At 39.9% G+C, this 11,780-nt stretch overlaps 2 long non-coding RNA genes across 2 annotated transcripts; both read left to right on the forward strand.

The window, feature by feature from the left end:
* The first annotated feature begins 4,229 nt into the window (after positions 1–4,229).
* On the forward strand, positions 4,230–6,775 carry LOC116906890. Its single transcript, XR_004388778.1, has 3 exons — positions 4,230–4,302; positions 5,127–5,151; positions 6,668–6,775. It is a non-coding gene; the product is annotated as an uncharacterized LOC116906890 (long non-coding RNA).
* Positions 6,776–9,166: 2,391 nt separating this feature from the next.
* On the forward strand, positions 9,167–11,448 carry LOC116906892. Its single transcript, XR_004388779.1, has 3 exons — positions 9,167–9,210; positions 9,770–9,794; positions 11,341–11,448. It is a non-coding gene; the product is annotated as an uncharacterized LOC116906892 (long non-coding RNA).
* Positions 11,449–11,780: the final 332 nt, after the last annotated feature.

Here is an 11,780-nt window from a genome sequence, read left to right on the forward strand (position 1 = left end):
CTCACTGAGAAGCACGAGTCAGGTTGAAGTTCTTAGAGGAAGACCACATATTTCTACTAAGCTAGGGCCCTCCTACCGCTTCTTCAGTAAACAGTAGAAATAAATACTGTTCATGAGATTTGTTTGTTTGTTAGTCTGTTTGTTGTTTATTTTTCCACAAAGTTGATATACCTTGTCCCTTTGTTAATGGATTCCAAGCGATCAATGTCCTGAAACATAGTAGTCAGAGGAATGTTGTGTTTCCCTTTGATCCTGAAGAACCTCAGGCTTCCAGTTCCACAGAAATACCACACAGTGAAACAAAAGGTATTGAGGAAATAGAATATGGCCATTGAATTACATACGCTTGTTGTAGGATATACGGTTTAATACAAGGAAACGAAGATGACCAAATCAGAAACATTTTCTTCTGTAGCTACTATTAATTTAGATACTGCATTATGATAAATTCAACCACAGAATTTTACAATGGATATCTCATTCACTGTTTAGTGCCTAAATTACCATTTAGTGCTAATTTAAAGGACATCTACAGGTTAGACTGCCAAATTGCTAGCAGGGTTCTCTACAATGGGCTCCTTGCAACACTAGCAATGCCCTGACAAAGAAAAGCTTAATGTATGTGTTTAGCTTGTAGCAGCCTGTGCTCCCTAATTTGACTAGCATACTAAGTGATTGAGTCAAAGGAGGCTAGAGGCTGACATTCATCTTGAACCCTTTGACTTAATAGGTGAGAAAGGATACACATCTGGCCCATTTTTGGGACTTTTAGAGCCATCTTGGTTTAGCCTCCAAGATGCAGAGACTGGGTTTAAGAGTTTTCCTTATAAGGTAACCATTCACCTGTATGTTTTTTTAAAAAAATTTATCCTTAATAGTTAACAATAAAAATCACAATTTCTGAACTGAGGTTCTTTTAGTATCGAGATAAGACTTTTAGATGTAGAGACTGGGAAATGTCTCGATCCTTACATGGTGTACTGTCTTAGAACATAACAGTTCTTTGTGTGACTCAATAGCTACAGTTAACAGTAACAGTGAAAGGAGGTTAAACATGTCTTTTTTTTTTACTTTTTGCATTTGCTTTTTATTAGATATATTTCTTTACCACATGTCAAACATTATTTACCTTCCCTGTTTCTGTCCATATCCCCTGTCCCTCCATCTCCTCCCCATGTGGGTATTTCCCCTATGCATCCCCTTGTGCCTCCCCATGGTCCCCTGCCCTGGGTCCAACATTGGCAGGGACCAAGGGCTTCCCTTTCCCTGATGCCCCAACGGTGCTATTTCTCTGCTACATGCAGTTGGAGCCCTGGGTCCAGTCCATGTATGAGTCTTTCATTTCTGGTTTTAGTCCTGGAAGCTCTGTTTGGTTGGCATTGTTGTTTTTATGGGATTGCAAGCTGCTTCAACTCTTTCAGTAGTTCCTCTAATTTCCCCCAAGGGGGTCCTATTCTCAGTTCAGTGATTTGCTGCTAGCATTGACCTCTGTATTGGACATGATCTGGATGTGTCTTTCAGGAGAGATCTATATCCGGTCCCTTTCAGCATGCATTTTCTAGCTTCATCAATCTTGTCTAGTTTTGGTGGCTGTATATATATGGGCAACATGTGGGTCATGCTCTGAATGGCCATTCCTTGAGTCACTACTCTAAATTTTGCTTCCATATCCCCTCCTATGGATATTTTCCCCCTTTTAGTCTCTGTTAACCCGAATAGACCTTAAGTAAGGAGAGAAAGGTCTGTTTCAGCCAGAGTCTCAGTTTTTAAAGTGCTGTAATCCTTTTTTTTTCTTTTCTTTTCTTTTTTTCGGAGCTGGGGACCAAACCTAGGGCCTTGCGCTTGCTAGGCAAGCGCTCTACCGCTGAGCTAAATCCCCAACCTACTGTAATCCTTTAATACAGATTTTTTTTAATACTTTTGTTTTTCCAGAGCTGAAGACCAAATCCAGGGCCTTGTGCTTGCTAGGCAAGCACTCTACCACTGAGCTAAATCCCCAACTCCTAATACAGATTTTTAATGTTGTGGTGACCCTAATCATAAAATAAATTTGTAGTCAATCCTAGCCTTACCCCTGTAAAAAAAAAAAAGTCCTTTAACCTCCAAAGGGTCGAAAAACTGTTCCAAGATCTTTGTCAGACTGCTTAAGGCCATAGTCTTATTGCATAGTAAGAAAGGAAATTTTCAGTTTCTAGTGTTTAGCTCTTGCTCTAATTTTTAGTCTTGTATTTGGTGATTTATCAAGATTATATATTAGTAAACACATTATAATAAAATATCTGATATACTTTATACATTAAACATTTTTAAACACTACTTTTTTTAAAGATTTATTCATTTATTATATATAAGTACACTGTAGCTGTCTTCAGATACACCAGAAGAGAACATCGGATCTCTTTACAGATGGTTGTGAGCCACCATGTGGTTGCTGGGAATTGAACTCAGGACCTCTGGAAGAGCAGTCAGTGCTCTTAACCTCTGAGCCAGCTCTCTAGCCCAAACACTACTTTTAAAATATCCAGTTTTCAGTTTTCTATAGAAGTCCAAAACTTTTTAAAAGAAGTTTAAAATTTGTCAGTTGTGCGCATTGCAATATCAAAATAAAGAATCTTTTTAAAAAGTGAAGACACTGAACATAACCATAATGTTTAGAGATAATGCCAATTTTTACCAATGGAAACACTTTAGTATCTTTAAAATCAATACCAAGTGGATTACTTTGATATAATGTTTGACCATCAGCAAGGTATGTTATTTTATACAAATGCATGGAGATAATGGTTTAAAACTTCATTAGAAGAATTGTTTTAAACTCTACCTTTTATAAATCTGTGTTTTAAGACAGGAATTTTGCAAAATGTTAAAGTATCTTAGGAGACCTCTTTTTTGGTGAGCTCGTGCCCTGTTTTGTTGCCCAGAGTAGCTCCAGCCCTGAGTTATCAGTTTTAAATTAACTGTTTGTCCCATTATTTTCTAAGCCAATAATCTATAGCCAAGACATACAGGACACAGTAAAGGCATACATTTAGGACCAATCAGAAACAAATACGCAGTGGCTGTGCTGGGCTCCTGGCCAAGAGTGCAGTACTCCAAGGGCGGTGCCTGTTTGTCAGGTTTTGCTCTCAATTCAGCCGCTTTTTTTTTCCTGGAAATCCTCAAACAAGTTAAAACTAAGTCAAGGGCTGAATGTCTGGCAGATGAACCTTGGCTGCTTTCTCCAAATATAAAACACAGAGCAACAATCCAGTAACTGAATGAAGTACAGACACAGACTGACAGACGCAGACAGACTGTCACACTAAGCACAACCAGAACTGGGGATGAGATGGAAGAGATGTTAGTTGTCCCAACAATGGGGTCAGAGATCCCACCAGCAGGACCCAGAGCCAGAATCAGGTGTCCCCCAACAGAAACTAGAGAGGAAGGAGGACGTCTCCTGACCTCCTCCAGTCCCAGGAGCACTAGTGCGTGCAGTTTCTCCTTCTTGGGTCCCAGATAGCCACCAACCAGCCTACCTTCTAGAGGTTTTAGACTTCAAAAATGAAGTCCCTGAATGTGAATGATTACAAACCAGGGACCTGAGTAGTGTGAATGGATTCCTAGCCAATGCACCAAATATTATACTGTATGTTTAGATTCAATACAACTCAGGCACCAGGTCAATGCACATGATGAATGTTTATTGCAATCAAGCAGCTACTGGTCATTCAGGGACAGATTTGGGAGCTGAACCGTGACCTTGAGTCAAAACATAACAGAATATTTAAGCTTCCAAACCAGAAGCATCTGTGTCACATCACTGTTACATTTTTCCACCAATAAGGATTTAGAAATAAAAGCGTTCCTTATGTGGTTGATCTATGTAAACTGATACAGAGTGTAGGTTTTACATTCCAACATTTCAAATCCACCTGTTATTTTGTACTTAGAAACAGCCATTATGTTTTAGAGAACAAAGGTCGAATATTGGGAGTTGTGGTTAAGAAATAGCATTATGTTCTGAAACAAATGGACAGTACTTGGGGCAAGTTTCTTTTGCTAGTTTCCAACAATTCTCTCCAAATCCTTTCTTTGCCTTCCCAGAAGACAGTCCCGCTTTATCCCAGCCATCTCGTTCCCTACATTTAGTTGCATATACTGAGTCCATGCACTTTGACCCACATCAACTAAAGTCCAGTGCAAATAATAAGCAGTACCATGAGCTGACCGTTCATTTCTGTTCCCCTAGTGTTACCTATCCGTGCAGACAGTGCAAGTTCAGACGAGGACCAGGAAAAATCACCACTAAGGCTAGTTAAGGTAAGAGGGGTTTTCCTTTTCTGAGGTAGAAAGGTTATCTCAGTGGTTCCCTTATGTTTCAGTGTGTATCATTGAGTTATGACACTAGATGCATCATAGGTATTTGAGCATTTACTTAAGAGGATGGAGGGCTTGGGAGATGGCTCACTGGTTAAGAGCACTGACTGCTCTTCCAGAGGTCCTGAGTTCAATTCCCAGCAACCACATTGTGGCTCACAACCATCTGTAATGGGATCTGATGCCCTCTTCTGATGTGTCTGAAGACAGCAACACTGGATGGAATGGAACTTTACCAACTTAGTCTAAATTCAATACATCACAATGAGGCATGGCTTCATGTTCTGGTTTATGAAACTTGTCCTTTCAAGTGGTTCCTTCAGTTTACACGTGTCCTCATGTTTTAAAGAACTTACCAACGGAACACTCAACATCCACATGCTAGACACAGTAAGCTTCTAATGCATCAAACTTTGGGTAATATACTCAAAGTAGTTCTAAACCATGGGCCCTAAAAATAGAATATGTATTAGTGAAAAATATAAGTTTTCATAGGTGCTATGGGGTGTAGGTTTTGGGACCCTCTAGAGGCCATTCAGGCCTCTATGACTCAGAAAAAGTATGGAAGGTACTAGTTTTTGTCACAAGTACAGAGTCCCAGATACTTTGTGGCAACCTCAAATAATGTATCCAATTAATGTAATCACCACTTGACTATTTTTTATCCTTATTGCATTTACAACACATAAATGGGTCAATCAAGACCATTTGAATATGTTACCGTGCTTAATTATGGAGTATAAAGTATTTCTCCCTCTCAATTGCAGGTATCATCTAAGAAAAGCAAACATGGTACGTATTGTGGAATTACTACGACAGACTTTAGATAAGAATTGTTATAAACACTGGTTGACTTTTATCTGATGCAACACTGTGATCTAAGATGGTAATTGGTAATTAGAATTATGGTTCTAGTTGTGTGTGTATGTGTGTGTGTGTGTGTGTGTGTGTGTGTGTGTGTGTGTGTGTGTATACATATATTTATGACTAACCAGTTGAAACCTAACTCCACATAGATTCATTCATACGTAGCTGACTCTTCTATTACTTAACAGACAAAGAAATATACACTTCCATATTCATATCTTTTTAAGTGAGAATTGTCATAGGGTATCAAGTGTATAGCATCATAGTGGACACATCTCAGAAGTGAGAGAGAGCATAAATTACACTATAAATTACACTATATATAAAATAAAATATACTGATTCATTCCTTCTTAGAAGGGAGAACAAAATACTCATGGGAGGAAATACAGAGACAAACAGTGGAGCAGGGACTGAAGAAAAGGTCATCCAGAGACTGCCCCACCTGGGGATCCATCCCATATGCAGCCACCAAACCCAGTCACTATTGCTGATGCCAAAAAGTGCTTGCTGACAGGAGCCAGATATGGGTGTTTTTCTGAGAGGCTCTGCCAGAGCCCTACTGATACAGATGAGGATGGTTGCAGCTAACCATTGGACTAAACAAGGGGACCCCTACAGAGGATTTAGAGAAAAGGCTGAAGGAGCTGAAGGGGTTTGCAACACCATAAGAAGAACAATAATATCAACCCACCAAACCCCACCAGAGCTCCCAGGGACTAAACCACCAACCAATGAGTACACATGGAGAGACCCATGACTATAGACACATATATATAGCAGAGGATGGCATTGTCCCACATCAATAGGAGGAGAAACTCTTGGTCCTATGAAGGCTCGATACCCCAATGTAGGGAAATGCCATGGAATTGAGAATGGAGTGGTTGGGTGGGAATGGGAACATCCTCAGAGAAGCAGAGGGAAGGGGAGGGTTATAGGAGAGGTGGAAAGGGAGCTAAAATTTAAATGTAAATACCTGAAACATCAAAAGAAATAAAATTTTAAAAAATGAAAAAAATAAAATATACTATATAAATTACACCATATATTGCACTATATATATTCATGTATACTTGTGCACTAATGTTTTGCCAGTAAGTCTCATAGGGGGTCAAGTATTAACCAGCCTAGTGAACATCACATAGGAGTGAGAGAATGTAAATTTCACTTTGTTTACGTTGCTTTAAGAGAGATTTTGGTGCTGTTTACCAGGTACACCACTGATATAACAGAGTCCTGGCACTCTTCTCTGTACACTGTCACATTGACATTAAGTGTAATGCATGCTAGTGTGTATATGTCACTTTGTGATCTTCCCAAACTTCCACTGTCACTTTGATGATCATCACGAAGTGGAACGTACAAACACAAAACCGTTACTGATTTCCTGTTTTTCTGCCATGAAGCTGACATAATTGTCTCTGTTGCGAATGCATCCCCAGGGTCCAACATTTTAAGAACTATGCAGCGGAAGGGGACCATTTTCCTTATTGATCCTGAAGTGTGTCAATTTATAGATGAAATTCGCAAAGACAAAATGAAAAATGAAATGGAAGGTACGGTGGAAATGCAAGAATGAATCATGTTTCAGTTGTAGAGGATATTGTTAGGATACATGTAAAACTAGGAATATATTATTAGTACTTTTCTATGTAGATACTGTTCATTTGCATACTTTGTTAGGTTAAATTCAACCACAGAATTTTAAAATGAATATGATTCACTGTTCTCATTGAGTAACGAGAAAGAGGAAAAGTGGACTCATTACACCTGTAATGGGGACTCATTGAATGTCAACCGTCTCAGGAGTGACTCTGTGGTTATCAAAAGTGTCAAGAACAAAGACAGAATTGGAATTAGATCACAGCATTTCTGGTCTGACCCCATGGGACTGGGTCCATGCAGTAGTGTGTTACACACTGTGGTTGTGATGTGTAAGGGAGAAGGAAGGAACAGTAGAAACAAGGAAATGGCAGGAGTGGCAGGAGGTTTCTGAGGGGGTTTCTTCAAAGGCCTCATGGCGAGCCCTGTCAGGTTGTGTATTTTTGTTTCTGTCATCTGAAGGCAGTCTTTTACACTTAACACTTTTCAGTCTGTGACACTACCAAGTGGTAGCACTCCATGGAAGCTGTGCCAAAGGTACTTTTCCAGCTTGTGTGGTGAAATACTTTGGCCAAAATATGGCAGAGGAGGAATGCCTGCTTTGCCACAATAGTTTGAGTATGGAGTGCATCTTTACTGAGATCCATAGTGGAGGAGGTTCAGGCAGAATTCCAGTGCAACAAGAGGAGAGAGAAAGAGTACTTGTGTCCAGCTCACCTTCTCCTTATACAGTCACGGATCTCAGCCCAAGGAACAATGCCACTAACAGTGACATAATTTGCTACTTCAATTTATCACTTCAAGATGAAGTCCCACAGGTATATCCAGGAGATCTAGACCTTATCCAGTTGACTACTGAGTCAATTAATGGTCACAGTGCCCACAAACTATTATGGTCATTTTCGGGTTTTCTTCTATGGTAGAGCCAATCTCTCTGCTAGTGGCTAGCCTTCTGTGCACACAAATGACCACTTCTACTGTGGTCCTGATGGTGCACAATAAGCAAATTCTGTCCCCGTACTTCCTTGGGACTTTTATAGTAGTATATTCTTGGTCATCTTGTGACCATTTAGTCATGCTCTCAAGGACATCCACAGGTTAGACTGCCAAACGACTAGCAGGATTCTCTAGTGTGACCTCACTGCAACACTAGCATTGTCGTGATAAGTACAGGCCTTGTGGATCTTTAGCTTCCTTTCCAACTTTACATTGAACTAACATGGCTGGGTGATTGACTTCAGGGAGTTAGAGGCTAACATCCATCTTGGATCCTGTGACTTAATGGGTGAGAAAATGTCTGTATTCTGGCCCATTCTTGGTGTTTTCTGAGGTATTCTAGGTTCATCCTCCAAGAGGCACGGGCTGGATTCTAGAGTTCACTTAAATGACTGCCTCTGATCCTCAAGATAAAGGGCATTGACTCCTGGGGGTCAGCTCTCCAAGCGCCTGTCTGACCACAGGATATGCTTGTCCTGTGTGATGTCACTACTTGAGTGTTCCTTGTCATGGTCTGACATCTCATCTCTTATGTGTACATGTGGTAATAATCTAAGGAGTCTTTGTTTTTTCCTCAAAATGGGTTCACTATACCTTCTTCAGTAGGCTCATAGCCTAAACTCCTCAGAAGGATATCTGCTTTTCCTGTATTCTCTCATTATGGAAATGGATTTGGTACCAATTTTAGGTGATGCTTGTAGGCTAATACACATTGTCTATCAACTGGATTGTGAACCATGTGTACCCAAGACACAGGATTCTGCTTCTAGCCCCTCCCTTTCAGTCTTCCCTCTTATTACCTCTTGCCCTATCTTTCTCTAGCCACTTCCTCCTCTTTAGCTGCCATGTTGTCCTGTGATCCCTTCCACCTGTTACCTTATTGTTGATACTGTGTACTAGAACACATTGTCCATGCAACGTGGCCTAACCCCAGCCATATCCCCATCCTCTACCCTGGGTATATTAGGTCTTTCTGTATTCACTAAATCTCTCCCTTGTAAAGCTCATGAGACAGGCAAGATCACTAGGAGAGAACTGAACAGAACCCTTCTCAGATACAAGATGACTGGAAAGGCAGTTGGATGTTAGTATGTGATCTGAATCAGACTTTTACCACATGAACAGGTACATCCTCACTTGTCTTCAGGTCTTCCCTCTGTCTTAGTTTGTCTTATGGGAAGACAGTCCGGCAGCATCAGAACCATCTTGTTCATTAGGTTTAGCAATATGAACTAAATTCATACACTTTTAACCAAATCAAGTAAAGACCAGAGTAAAGTCGAGAGGCAGTACTGTGAGCTGACAGTCACTTTTTGTCCCCCTAGTGGTACCATTAACTACAACTTTGCCACTTGATGAGGAAAAAGCACCGGTGAAGCCAGTAGAGGTAAGAAGGCCTTTCTTTTCTCTCAGCTAGAAAACTACTTCTATGGTCTCCTTATGGTTCAGTGGGTATCACAATGGAATCATGACACTGATCAGTTATATCATGGTTTACTCCTCATGTTTTAAAGATATCACCCACTGAGCATTCAATATGTACATACTGGGCCCATGGAGCTTCCTTTTAACACATCAAACTTTGAGGCATACACTCAAATTGTCTCTACCATAGACCACAGAAATGGAAAACCTCTTAGTGAAAACCACACATTTTCACAGATGGCATGCAATGTAGGTTAGGGAATCCTCCATAGAGGCCATACAGGTTTGCCTGGTCTACCTTTACAGTATAAAAACGTGTGAAAGGTCTTTTTCACGAAGCGTGCATCTCCAGATCTTCTGTTATGTCCCTAAATAATGGATTCATTAACATAGTCTCCACTTGACTGCTCTTTTGTATCTTGATTGCAACTATAACATGTTATTGGAAAGACCAAAGACTCTTGCAGGCATTGCTCAACATGATCCAACCTTTAAAATATTTTCTTTCCATTCAATTGCAGGTGTCATCTAAAAAACGCAGATGTGGTATGTATTATGGAATTATTCCCCGAAACACACTTTACATTTTGTCTTCTGTGTGATGGACAACTTTGCTCTAAGCTCCTTACTGATGATGTGTTTGGTTTTCTATTGTTTGGCATTTTAAAGGAAGTGACACTCCAAGTCTCCTCCTCCTCCTCCTCCTCCTCCTCCTCTTCCACCTCCTCCTCATCCTCCTCCTCCTACCTCTCCTTCTGCTCCTTCTCCTCCTTCTTTTTTCTTTCTTCTTCCTTCCTTCTTTCTTTCTTTCTTCTTTCTTCTTTTTTCTTTCTTCATCATCATCATTATCAATAGAAATATATAAATGAATGAGTGAATAAAATGGGCCCAAAAGGTCTGTTGATGGAAGGAGCATTTGTAGAAATAATTTTGCCCTTGGTAAGTTGATCAAATTCCAGGATAGACATATGCCCATGAATATACGATTAACATTAATTAAACTTTGTGCATTATTAAGACAAAATGAAAAGGATCTGAAGTTGGTAAGGAATGGAAAGATAGGAATAGAGCCAAGAGGAGTTGGGGTAATAGGTGGGAATGAATGGGATCAAAATACATTTTTTGGAGTTCTCAAAGAATTAAGAAAATGTTTTATTTAAAAAGTGATGAGGGAACAATAAGCAGACCAATGCACACTCATTCCTTGCATAGCCACGTAGACGTCTCATGTAAGTTCATATTGAGAGATTATACAAGTTTAACCAATTTTCCTTTTTGTCTGACCTTTATGTGACAACTTGATTTAGAATGACTTGGAGTCTGAGTAATCACAGAAGACACAGGAGCATAAGTTGCCTCTCAGTGTGGGTACTTGACAATCAGAATCACTGATTGAGAGGGAGGTGGTAGAGTGAAGACACTGGAGAAAGGCTCTAGCCAGGGCTTCATGGATATAACTAATACAGTACCCCAAGGATAAAAACTATTCTGGAAATGTATTCTTCTTACCTTCCAAACTCATTTAAAGTGATATAATATATCCTGCATAAGCTGTACAATATTCTGTATAGGCAAAAAATGAAAAGCAGACAACCACTGGGCACTGCTCTATATCAGAGCCAATCCCTGCTCAGCATTGGGTCCTTCCTGTCTAGTGGGACTGTCCTCACATTTCACAAACACCACAGAGCACCCGTGCAGTCATGTGCTTTCCATTATGACTTAACATTACCTGTTTATCTTTTATACCACTAAGGTTCTTATAAGTCATTATGAAATTTCAAGTTTACTGGTCAATGATGAGATCACAGAGGGCTTGCAGGACTGTCTGTGTGTCATAATGCTCTCAATGGGATTTGAATGCTGCCTATCTGGCACCATCATGTAGTACATAGTAAACTTTATCTACATCATCACATGATGTATAATTTATTGTATACTAAACTCAGTGATCTTCCTGCAGCACCATTCTAATTACAGTGACTTACCTATAAAGAAATACAGTCAAATGTACAAACACTCAAGTATCATCAGTTTCCTCTGTGTATTTGCCATGAAGCTGACATAACTCTCCCTGTGAATGCATTCCTAGTTTCTGCTATCTTGAAGAAAATTTCTCGAAAGAGGGCTGTCGTCCCCACAGACATCAAAAGGCCTCAAGTCCTTCCTGGCACTTCAAGAGAAACGTCTCACATTCTAACAGAAGGTACTGTGGAAATTCATTAATTCCATTCAATTGTGTAAATCTATGTAGAAGATTTTCTGTAGTTTTTAATATGTGAATAATGTCAATTATCTAGCTTATCAGTTAGAAATATAACCACAGAACTTAAAGATGCAGGTAACCATCATCTTTGCTTTTCATTAACTAATGGCAAACCAGAGGAAAGCTTAGATTTTTAGGACTACTCATGGCTTCACCTGTAGTAGGCATGAATGACTGAGTCACGTGTCGGCCACTTTGTCCCAGACATGCAGAATACATGGCCCATTAGGAGTGGAATTATTAAGATTTGTGGCCTTGTTGGAGTA

This window comes from Rattus rattus, chromosome 8 (genome assembly GCF_011064425.1).
Source record: "Rattus rattus isolate New Zealand chromosome 8, Rrattus_CSIRO_v1, whole genome shotgun sequence".
NCBI lineage: Eukaryota > Metazoa > Chordata > Mammalia > Rodentia > Muridae > Rattus > Rattus rattus.